At 32.0% G+C, this 13,427-nt stretch overlaps 1 protein-coding gene and 1 non-coding gene across 2 annotated transcripts in view; both read right to left on the bottom strand.

Moving 5' to 3' along the window:
- Positions 1-13,427, bottom strand: part of LOC111000305 (matrix metalloproteinase-14) — a 134,450-nt gene that overhangs the window by 70,218 nt on the left and 50,805 nt on the right. The gene's annotated exons all lie outside the window — the stretch shown is intronic.
- Trnak-uuu lies at positions 12,365-12,437 on the bottom strand. The gene has a single exon. It is a non-coding gene; the product is annotated as a tRNA-Lys (tRNA).

The following is a 13,427-nucleotide window of genomic DNA, read 5'->3' as shown; positions in this document are numbered from 1 at the left end:
CGTTAAGAAATAAAAGCTGGTGCCGTGGTATATTGCTGGATTGCTTCATTATAATTTATCTCTAACATTGAAGGTTTTAAACGTGAGGATTTTTTGGGCGAGCGGACCGCTATGTTTGTGTGAATACAGTTTGACGTTTCATTTATTATATTATTAATTATTATCTTTATTACATTAGTATAAATGCAGTGAGGGCCTATAAGGTAGGCAGGGAGGTTGGCGATCAACTCGTGTGTCTTTTGCGAAATTTCTAATAAAAAAACATATTATGTAGTAAATGTTCGTGGTGATCCAAACATGGTTATCCTTAGAACGTGTCGCAATTAAAATTATAACATAATTATTTTTTATTTATTAACATTGTCTAGTTTGAACAACGATATTCTAAAAACATATGGTATTTAATAATGTAAGTATGTATGTGGAATTCAAATATATATCTATACTAGCTGCCCCCGCGAACTTCGTTTCTCCTGCGTTTCACAAAATTAATTTATACTTTAGCCTCAATAACACGTGGTAATCATGATATTGAATTGTAGCTTATATGACACGTTTATCGGTTTACCATAACAGTGCCATCTATTGATTACTTACTCAATCCAGTCAAAAAGTATCGACATCCGTTAGAATCTTTTGGAGTTAACAGATAATTGTGACTGTCAATTAATTATAGACAAATAATTTGCAATAAAATAAAATTGCAACTATAATTAAAGATCTAAGCTATCCTCTTAAGTTGGACCAGACTGCTCACGGTGTGACAATTTAATTTAAAATCGGTTAAGTAGTTTAGGAGTCCATCGCGGACAAACATCGTGACAGGATATTTATATATATTAAGATATATGTATATATCTAAAAGTACTTTATCCTAATATAAGGGTTACTTTTATGTTACGAAAAATAGTTCTAGGATAACTCGCGGAAACTTTTACTAACGTACCAGAAACTTGAATTTCTTAACGGTGTCTTAATGGCAGTATGACTTGAATGCGTAAAAACATTTGCATTATATCTTTTCACGCGGACCGAAATATTCCAAGCGTGTATTACAATTTACATAAACTCCGACGTCATTCGACAATATTAAGGAAATGTTATTTTATACTTTGATATGATGTTGCAGTTTTGTGTAAAGAATAATAATAAGTCGAATGAATGAAACATGAAGCGTCTGAGAGCTGTATTTTTACTTGATTTAAAATAGACGTAAGTATAATAGATTTTTGTGTATTAATTACACTTCTTAAAGTGGGTCCAAGGCCTAATCTTGAGAAATGTAGGTAAAACAGTAAAGAATTATCACTCTATGCTAATATTTATTTAAATATATCTAGCGATTTCTATGCATACACACAAACATCTATGTTGTTTAGTTTGATTAATGTACTTTATATTTATTAGAAAAAAATTTAACTTTCCTTAGGAATGAAGTCAAAATTTTTGTTTTTACAAGTAATAAATAAGCCATGTATAAATTTTTTATTTCAATGTCTTTAAAAAAGAAAATTGAATATAAAATTAAACATTCTTGCAAAATATCATGTATGTTAAATATTAATTTGTCTATATGCCTTTGCGTTGGCCCAGTGGTTTAATGGATTCCTAATTAAATATATGCTCAATTAACACGATCTTGTGCAGGCAAACATCGTGAGGAAACCGGCAAGATTAGATGCGAAAACCGACAGCATGGATCATGCACAGATGGCCGATCACCGTCTTGTCTATGAAAGAAAACGATCTAACACTAACAATCTCCTACAATCAGGGGGCTTGCCCTGGGTAAGCCTTGCCTTGGCCCATCTGGGTTGTTTTTCTAATAATTTTTTTTATTTTTTTATTTCCGTTATATTATATTAAAATTGGAATGTAAGCGGTACATGCGTTGCCGCATTATAATCTGTGGAAGTAACAACTGTTGAAGCAAATATAATAATCAATTCGAGTCATGTAAACCAGTTGCGGATCAAACAAACTCACTGCCCTTTGATTTGGATAATGCGATAGTTTCTTTGAAATGGTAACGAAGGAGAATGCTTGGGCCGAAACATAAATTACATTTATTATCGAAATTTTAAAAAAAAAGTGTGAAAAGACAAATGATTGGGATTTATTATATCAAATTATTCCTATTAAAATTAAATCTTTGTTTTTAGAATGTCTTAATAAGAATGTTATATCTAATTTTGACTGATTGATTGATTGTTATATCAATTCCCAATATTTCAGTTTTCTAGTTCATAGTTTTTGACAAAATGCGGAACGAAATATACTGAAACCTATGTATACTACTTTAGTTTTAAGAATCAAAATAAAAGTTTAAATAAAAAATATTAAGAGAAACATAAATTAAATTCTGACCACGTATTTTGTCGCTAAAGGTACGCCCTTTGAAGGAGATAAAAAAGTTTTAATTAGAATTTTTAGTAGATTAAAACAATTATCGTACTTAAGTGAGGGGGCCGCGGTTTTAACTCTTAAATTCCATGGTATTCAAGGCGTAAATATTAGTAGATTATATATTATATATACGAAAAATAATTAAGAAAACAAATGGATCATCCATATATTGTCCAAATATCCGTTCTGTACAAATAGGATTTTCTTACCATACCAAAAAATATACCACGTGTCATCTACGAATTTCTAATGTTTTTTTTATAGAACGGGGGGCAAACGGGCAGGAGGCTCGTTACGTTACGGTATAATATCATAGTATTTTAAGTTAATAATAATATGCATACTTGGCATATTCAGGCACAATAGTTTTTAAATTTAGAATTTAAATCAAACTTCCTTATTAATTAATAGTAAAAACATTTAGACTACGTATTTTAGTTTTACTTTGTTTTAACTGAAGTAAAAGTCTTTTTTTTATATTTTTTTATAAAATCGGCTAGAAAGGGAAGAAAGACTGCAATTTGATTTAGGTTTGTGAATAAAAGTGAGACTCTTTGAATTATGTAGATACAGTTAAGGTTTCAATTAACTATGAATAGGAATTAAGCAATACAAACAGTGAACATGGGCGGCTATTGTTTTGCATAATTGGTGGATTTACCAACAATACATCACGTTCAAAATACCTTTCAAATTCAGTTAAACGCAATTGTAAACTATCGAAAAACAAGTAACTTTTAATTTACGAATAGCGAGCTCATCGAAGCAAAATCAACTTTTCTAGAAAGCCATTTATACATTCGATTCATGTAAGGTTTTATAATATGGCGATTCAATTATATTATCGTGAAAAATAGGTATCTGTAGATACTTATTCATCTGTTGTTTTTTTTAATTCTTACATTATGTAGAAATTAGTTGCATTTCAGGAAGATATGACAATGTTAAATACATTGTTTTACAATATTATAATTCTTATACGGCTGACGTTAAATTAAACATGTCAATTACACTGTAATTATAAAAAAAATGTGTATAATAAGCATATTCCCTTAGAGAATCTACCTCATAATGTCTATTCAAATTGTGAGTGCCTAATACATTCTTGAACAGAATAGATAAAAAGTATCCTTAACCAAATACGAAACAGGTGCATTAGCCGTGGCAGTCATCAGTAGAATGAATCATTACTTGAAGAGTCCGCCAGTGGCTCGTGTCAAAGAGCTCAAAAGTCCTCATCACCCCCCGCTCGCCGCAAGCCTCCCCCGCGCATGCCCGCAAGCAGGGGCTGATTGAAGCTCTCAAACCTCGACCGCTCGTACATTCAAGGATTCTGGATTATAGGGCGCCAAAGCCTGCACCCTCATCAGATATGTATAAACGTGTTTGCAGCACCAATTCAAAACCCCGAAAATTCCACTCATTCTACCTTATTGAATACGAAATACACAACGAAATCCTCGCAAGAATTGGAGATTATTTATAAAAATTCAATTACTTTTGTTCATGAAATCAGTTTATATGGGCCTTAGGTACATTAAGGTTTTCCCCATCGTCCCATGCAATATTCGTCTTAAGGCTATGTTACGTGTAAGTTATAAGAGAGGTGCGCCAGGGGAAATGAATGTCGAGTAGGTCGGGCCGTTGTCATTCATATTAGCTACGACTGTTTAAATTCGTAATCACGCCACCAATTTATCCCCATTATGGTTGCTGTATAAGCAATACTAATTTAAACTAATGCAATAGTTTGGAAATAATCGATTTTTAAAAATCCCTAGAATGTGCTTGAAACTAGCGCAGTTCAGCTCAGCTTCCAATCCGAAGGGCAAATACGTATTGTTTCGAAGAGGACAACGTTGCGCATACATAATGTACACACTTAAAAATCAAAGAGCATAAAAGCATTGTGGAGATGCCTTAATAACGCTCACGAGTCGCCGTAACACGAAATGATTACACACATAAAGAACCTTATCTCTTTACACTCGGCGATGGCATAAACCGGTAACAGTCGGGAATAACTGTTCCACAACCGCTTGAATGTTTACGCGAATTTTACGCACCAATCTCGCTGCTCGCTAGAAATTGAAAACGGAATTATGATCAAATAAAAAGGCAGTGAAATGCCCTGAATCTTTCGGGTCGCCGCTGAATATTAAAACTAACAATAAACAAGATTCAATGGAGTTCTGTAGCGGGCTTCCGGATATGTCCTAATTTCAATTATAACCTGTACCTGACGGTTGACACAGCACAATCTATATCGCTTGTTCAATTGTTGATTTTGTCCCTAGCAAACAATCTGGATACAGTATACGCTTACAATTGATTCGAAATTGTCATATGGGTAACATCCGATGATCTTACAATAAAGATATTTCATTATTTCGTACTTTTGAAAATGTTACTGTTTTAGATGATGAGAGAAGATTTATAATAGTCATAAAAATATTGTAATTACGCCTGCCACTATATATTACGCAAAATCGAATAATATAAATATTCAAAATCGGATTAAAAATTAACAAAGAAATTTTTTGGTTGCTTAATTAATATAATATTTTATATTAAAAAAAAATTATACCAAGAAGACGGCCCATTTCTTTTGGTAATATAAGTTCAGTCACTGGAATGACATTTGATACTTCAATCTACTGTATACATTTCTGCTCACAAGCAAGAGCAACGCCGATACAGAAAATACAAACTATTTTAAATTCGTTAAAGTATAGAGCTCCCGCTGATAAAACACAAACTATTCATACAAAAACAAAACAACTGTAAATATTAGATCGTTTATAACTATGTAAATAGCAATGATAACAAATAGCGATGTGATTTCATGGAGTGCTGAGAGTCGATTACAATGAGCTTGCATAATAAGGGCAAGGCGCCGACGCGACTCCGAACGAACGCTGAATGAGAGTTAAAAGACTCTGTAAGCTTCGTTTAGGTTCTGAAGTTGAAGATTTCATGCTACATCTGACTTCGGTGCAAGAAACTTTTCCCCCGTAACGCTAAATAATTTAATTTGTTTCAATTCGTTTCGTTGATTCCATGTTAAGAAAGTTTTGACGCTAGGTCCTAAATTAGCCGATTCAAAATCTAATAAATATTTTTTCATTCGATATGAAAGGCTTTTAACGACTAAATAAATGTACATTTATTGCTTAAACGTCGTTTCTGGCGTTATTGCATACGTGTTTCAAAAGTCTATCGTTAAATTGCATGAAACATCACATATACCTAGGACATTATGAAATTATTAATGGAGTTAATTGATTCGGGATAATACTGAGTGAAGTGGCCCAGCTATCCGATAACCACGTCAATGTAAATGCGTTTTTAATTACCAAGGGCTGAATATAAGAGTAATTTGAATCAGAAGTCAGAGCTTAATGATTCATCCGAGAATTTTAAATAGAACAATTAAATGTGGTCAAGTGTTCAGTGTGTAAACATTTTTACGTGTGGGCCAAAGTCCTTTTTCGTCAGAGGCTTTACTAGGTGTGGGATTGTCACGTGACGTCATACAATAATACAGTCTAGTAATCATATATGAGACATGATGCAGACACGTTAATGAATCTGTTTCATGGTGATTTCACTGTTTCATTATAGGTGTAGCCTGTTATGCGTTGAATACGTCATTGGTAATTTGTCTATATTTGAAGACTCATTTAAAAAGAAACAACTTTGAAAATTCTATTTTTAAAATCATTAAGAGATATTTCCATTTATTATTATTGATCTTTTCCACCTCAAAAAGAGAGATGTCAAGAAGTACTTGAAGAAGCGGGAAGACTCTGATTTTGTTTAAGTAGTAGTTTTAAATGTATCTTTATCTATTAATGCACCTGCTTGTTTTCTGTTTTATATACATAAATTGTTTATCTATGTAATCTGTTTTGGCTTTCTGTATTGTCTTAGTGTTTTGTATAATAATATGTATAAGTATATGCTGTTAGATTACTTATAATTAAATTAATAAAAATAAATAAATTATTAACAAGATACTATTGTTAAATACAAACATCAATTGTTATGTCCTGTTTAATTAACTTTCGTATTTCAACGAATCTTAAAACTTTATTCACAGCGGCCGTGTTTTGGTTCGTGGTTTTAATTCCGAGAGCATCAACGGATGGAGGTGGATAAAAAGGTTTTAAATACATTTTATTAAAACGAAAATCGCAAAAGCTCTTAAAGAAATAAAATATAAAATCCGAGCACCGAAACAGTAAGGTGAAAATATTGGAACGGCTTACAATGTAGGCAAACATTTTGATTGAGTCCCCCTGCATGTAGGCTTCAAATCAAATCTACATGCACATGTTATGGAATCATTTATATCTAAAGACGGATATTTGTATGAAGAAGTTATAAGTTCTATGGGAAGTAGTGTTTGAAACTACTGAACTGTACATTCCGTAAGTTACTTTGGAGAAAGTGCTATTGAGAAAATATTGTATTTTCATTTTTTCAAACTAATTTTTTGAGTAAGTATTCTCATGAACGCCACACACAAATACAACAGTAACGAACTAAAATACTATCGTGAAGGTATCGATCGGTCTCTCAATAGCTTTTTTTGATTCAATATTAATGGTGGTGGTTTCGATTGGTAAGCCTATGCAACGCAAAATGGTTGTTCCATTCACCCAAGTCATAGTCCAAAGAAAACTCAACTGGAACTCGAGAGGCATATTGAGCAACGGACCATTATTGAAGACCGGAAGAAAGCTGCAAAAACCAGACTACACTGGATGCATTTTTACCACGCAGATCTAGTAAGAAAAATATAGCGTAGTTTTTATGTGATTTATGAAGTCAACATTTTAATTTAGCTAACAATAACGCTTTAATTTTATTGTTTATAATACAAAAGATTTTTTATTTAAGCATGTTTTACACGTTATATTTTGTTACTAGCATTGCCTATTAGAGCAATAATCGAACCATATTCGTCATTTAATTATGTATGTAAATTCTAATTCAGTTCACGAGCTTCTGTAATTCGTAATCAATGCATATTAAATAGCTGCAAGAAGTAGCTGCAGCTAAGAACAAGCGTTGCTGTGGCTAAGGTTTTTTTATATATTACATAGTAGTAAACTATTCAAGGGAAACGGTAGGAAAACTTATGTGAAAGGTAGATAGCTTATATGAAACGTTGGTGCTTTTAACACAGCGCCATCTGTTAGAATTGTATCAAATAATTAATAAATATTTGCTATATAATAAAATTGCGACTATAATTAAAGATCTAAGCTATCCTATCTCTTAAGTTGGACCAGACTGCTCACGGAGTACCAATTTTATTTAAGATCGGTTGAGTAGTTTCGGAGTCCATCGCGGACAAACATCGTGACAGGAGATTTTTAAATATATTAAGATATCTAAGAACGATCGCATCTTTCTTTAGAGATATTTCTTTTAAACGCAAAAAGGTGAAATATGCCGTATATTAGCGTACTTAACGGAGAAACTGGGATTTATGGTGGCACATAAATCTATTGGTACATATAATCTACTTTACCTTTCTTTGTATATGTAAAGTAATTCGAGGCCCGCGTGTTTATATTTAACGCGTAGGATATAACACACTAACGCTACTTTAAGAACATATGAAAATATTTAAGTATGAAGTATAAATGTATATTATATATTATTTATAAATTAACTACTCAATGAAAAAAATTGTCAGTATAATGAATCTAAAATGTGTACTTTTCATTTCACGACTAACCATTATTAGTTCTGCATTATCGAAGGTCGTGCCCGATCAGAAACGAATAATAGGATAACTGAAATTATGTATGGGTAAATATGTATAGTAAATATGTATTTTCTATTGATTTTATGCTTACGATGCTGCAGGCGATAACCTCATAGTAATGAAAAAGAAAGCAAATTTTTATTACAAACATAAAGTAAGATGGCAGTACCTTTAAAATCTAATATAATTATTCCTGTTAAGCGTCTTACGTTTCAAGATAAAACAGTTCTCAAGAGCCTAATTTCATTACAAGAGGAAATCTCGTAAATATGAAAGTGTCAAAATTAGTAATTAAATAACATAGGCAAAAGCTTTCTCTTTAATTATAGCAGCTGTTTTCTTTCCTTATCTCAATTTTATTACGATGACAATAAACGCAACTCTCCTATTAAATTATTTGTGGGAAATTTGAGGGCGAGGCTTAGCTTATTTGGAACAAAAAGTCTCGAGTTTTATTTGTGCATATAATAGCAGTATAATCTGTGTTTGTTTCTTTTTATTTTCGTATTTATTTCGCAGCGAGTTTTTGGGTTGAATTTGTGATTTTAGTAACTTATGCGCTTCGTTAAATCAGAACTGTTTTATTTTTAGCATATTAAACTATGGTCTTTTTAGCTCTCATATTTTATCTGCTTATTCGAGAATGAAGGGGCCATCTTTACTTTAGTGGTTTACGGAGCAGAAATTTGCAGTTTTTTTAATATTCTTTTTCAAAAATCGAACAAGTCACTAACATAAATTAATATAACGCGCTCCTGTTATTGTCGTACGGTTTTCGTGGATAATGGTAAAATTACCTAAGACATATTAGGGCTCGCTTAAATATGCAATAAAACCGTGCGATTTAGTTCACAAGAGTGGGATCGGGTAGATTAGGCAAATTAAGAGCCATTCTGCGAACAGCAATTACAGCGTGTCTATTGCCCCAACAAATGGTGGCATTTTCGGTCACCTTATTAACATATACATTATCGTATAAGATGTATAAAGATGTTTTTTTACTTGTGAACAAGTTTTTTGGAGTAAAACTGAAAATAGTAATATTTTCAGTTCCCGCTGGTATAAAAAATAACGAACTAACTTTTAACTAGTTAATAAGTTAAAAATGAATGAAAAATGCATATAAATAAAAGTAAAGCAATGAAATTACACCGTATCAAATAAAACAGCTGTAATGCAGGCGCGTGGGCGGGCGGAGCGCCCAAAGCCTATCGACTCGCCCACGCGACAGCTACTCACCTCAAGGTCACCGCCGCCAAACCAACCGAACCCTAAACACAAGCCCGAAACCCCCTTAACTTTCTGCCATTACATTACTGAGGATACTTCCGAAATTTTCCCGGGAGAGGGCGTCGGCGCCCGAAGCGTCCCTGAGAAAACTGACGGACGTCATTGCTCCTCCACGCCTTTTATAATAGGTCGAGGGGCGGGCGGGGTGATTCGCGAGTTGCGCCGTCGGATCGCGCCTCAATAAATAAATTAATTAAAAGTGCAAGTGAGTGATCGCCTCGTGCAGTCCTGTGAAGTCGTCTAGAGCTTCCGTTTAATTGGAGTTTCAGGTTCGCCGGACACAAACCTGAATTTAATGACTATATGAATATTATATTCCTAATTGAGCTTTCAGCGCTCAAAGCTCTGCTAGAAAATTAAATTTAAATCCTTATATAGTTAGGCATAGAAAAAACATCTTTATCGCGTAGGAATCTGTAGCGCGATGCAGCTACGTTGTAGATGAAAAACAAAATGAATCTACATCTAATTCAATAACGAACATACAATAATAAATTGGGAAAAATATATAGGATCGTTTCTACATGATTTTAAATTATGTGGGTCCTACGTATATGTATGACTACGTGATACTGTCAGTCGTTGGGATAATATTAAAAACCTGTCAATTAAACAACCAAACCGCTACACAATTTACAAATGTAATTACGTAATAATCATGTATTCAGATGATTTTTACAAATATAAAAAAAATACTGGAGTTCTTTTATATAAATTCATTAACTTTTTGGTCAAACTTCTGAACCAACTCTGTTATGAAAATAGAAGAGGCCCTATAAAAATCGGTTTTGTCTCAATTCCACGCAGAAACCGCAAGAAAGATCTCCAAGTTATATTTATAGTAATTACAATCCTCTTTTCAGGTCAGCAGAGCGTAAGATATTATAAAGTTCTAACACTATATCGGAGCTACGGGAGCTTTGACGTTTAATTTAAAGGAACTTACAGGAATTGCACTTGTCATATAAAATTCTTGTGACTTTTATAGATGTGTATCTAATACGAATATTTGTAGCTTCATTTTTAACTTACATACATATTGGTGATACAACTCTTTATGGTTTTAGAATTGAGCTATTTTATTGATGATTATCTTAACACGCAAATACGTCATGGGTATTATTATATGCGGTGATAGATTTTAAAAGTTCCAACACTGGTTTTTAAGCTACTCGTGTCTCTCACGACCCTCAAAGGAATATTTTAGTTTATTATAAAATTGAGATTTATTTTTAAATGTCTAAGGGCCTGTTTCACAATGTCCGGATAAGTTCCAAATTAGCTATTTATTACTTATTGGTAGGATAAATAGTATTTTTTCGTTTTACGACTGACAGATAGTGCGATACGTCATGAAATGCGAAGTATCTTATTGGGAACTTTTATCTTACAAATAATTTATGTGTTGCATAGCTATTTGGCACTTTAACCATACATTGTGAAACAGGCCTTTAGTGTTTATCAATGTTAACCATTGATAACCAATCAAAGTTATTTTCAAAGCAACATTTTTTTCATTTCAACATATTCAGCAATTTCTTTGCGTTATATTTATAAAAATTCAAAAATCATTTCATATTAGTAACATAACGTACACTTATGAACGTCAAAAAAAGAAATATACATTAAATGCTTCTAATTTTACATTTACTGCCAGTTCTTAAATTAAGGGCGTAGAACGGAAGAGAATAACTGGTAATAAAATCTCCGCCACTCTTTTTATATATAGATAATATTTAAGGTTTAAAATTGTGTGGTCACTGACAATTATATTTTAATAAATCGTTAATTGATAAATTAAATTTACTAACTTTTTGAATTTATTACATTATTTACTTAACTCATATATTTCGTGTGTTATATTCGAATTAATATCGTATAGCACTCATGTAAATCTAATACAATTTAACTGTATAACTTTTAATTCAAATTTTTGAATCAACAGTAATGTATCTTTCAATAAAAACTTTACTGATTATGCGTTGAATTCTATCAAAAAGTTTCATGTTTCATTGGAATTGCCACTCAACTGACCCTTCCATACGTTGAATGAAATAAACTTATCTTTGTGTAAATTTATTCATTGAGTTACAGATGGGATGTGCATTTTTACTATGACATATATCAATAGAAAAAAATTATATGAATTTCTTTATTTACTGATACAGCTTTGTCAATGTATATCTTAGAAATGTAAAAACAAAATTGTGACTCCTAAGTAAGGTTGGATAAAAAAACCAATACCTAAACCGATACTAAATGTACTAAACCTACAAAAATATATATAGTTGAATAATGTACAAGAATGAGAACCGATCCAAATTTGTAATGTAATGTATAAAGGATTATTGGTACCTGGCGCCATCTGTTTTTATGCCTGTAAAGTATTGGGATTGATGATTAAATAAAGTTGTTTTAATTTTTTTTATTGAAAAGATAAGTTGTCTTTAATAATCCTATGCTTATAATTTGGTAGAGTTGTAAAATAGTATTATATATATTATAAACCGTTAAAACTGAATAACTTAATTATTTTAAACTTTGTAGTCTGTATGTGTTTGTATTTTTCATAAACGAGCGCACCTCTGTAAAAAACTTTTCGTTATACATGTACAATGAAAATTATTTTTTAAGATGTCTTGTAGTTCGATACGTGTATTTGGAGTAGACCCTCTACATTTATCGAGACAGTTCTAATAAGGTTTCTCACTAATCAGACAATCAATACGTTATTAAGCAAGTACTTGGGTGGACGCCGGTCAATGACACCGTCGCAAGGACAAAAAATTAATATGGGGGCTCCAACATTCTGCGATATAGAAATAATGTTATATTAAAAATAATAAATTGGATATATAACGAGAAACTAAAAACAAAATGTTAGGCCGCCCGAACAGGGACTTGAACCCTGGACCCTTGGATTAAAAGTCCAATGCTCTACCGACTGAGCTATCCGGGCTTATGAGTGTGATGTCAAATTATGTATTATAATATTTTTTGAACTTAACTACTTATTACTGTTTTTGTTTTGTAAAAGATTTGTTATGCAAATAATACTCTAGCTCATTAAATAAGAAGCAAAGACCTGATGTTTATTTAAAATTTTTGAAAAGGGTAGAGTTTGTTTTTAAAAATAAGCACTTAGTTGAGACAGCACTTTACGCGCTGTTAACTTTTACGATTCCTTCAAAAATGGATGACAATGTCAAGAAACTATTTTGCCTAAAGATCTCGCTTTAATCTTTCAAAAATACATATTGTCATGAACTCTTTAAAAAATTAGCATCCGACCGCGACTGTGATCGCGGATGATATGAATCATATTTCTAAATTTATTTTTAGATGTTTTTTTTCTGTTTCATTATTTTTACCTTTTTTTCAGTATTACCCTTTTTTTAATTCTACTTTTAATTTTTTGCGTTGTATATATACAGTATGAATAATTTTTAAAGTATAGACATAGTTCAGGAGGGAAGAATACTTTTTTGCATGAAATATTTTTAATGCATCATTTTCCTACATACCTTTTCTTGGAGATATAGAATTATTGTGTCTATGGCACATATTTGTATACGGGCAGCTACTTTAAAAAAATTACGTCTGGCTTTATAGCATAGATAGATGTAAATCGTGAGGGTACTTGTATTATGGAAATAAAGAGCGACGTGGTGTGGAATGGGCATTGAAATGTCAACCTAATTCCTAAGCTCGGGGCTGCGCACAATATTGTATTAAAACGTCCGAAGAGCTTATAACTTTTACGTGAATGTTCGAATTAATAGCTCAGTTTTCTGTTAGTCAGTGCCAAATATTTTATATGCCGACCGACTAGCTTTCGATGTTTTGCGGTATAAAAATGATTTTTTAATTTAATGCATATTTACTATTAAATTATTTATAAATATATGCGTGTGCATGTTATGAAAAACCACATAGACGATTGGTTTCG

This window comes from Pieris rapae, chromosome 4 (genome assembly GCF_905147795.1).
Source record: "Pieris rapae chromosome 4, ilPieRapa1.1, whole genome shotgun sequence".
NCBI lineage: Eukaryota > Metazoa > Arthropoda > Insecta > Lepidoptera > Pieridae > Pieris > Pieris rapae.
Note: the sequence above shows the minus strand (reverse complement) of the source record. Positions and strands in the feature narration are given on the sequence as shown.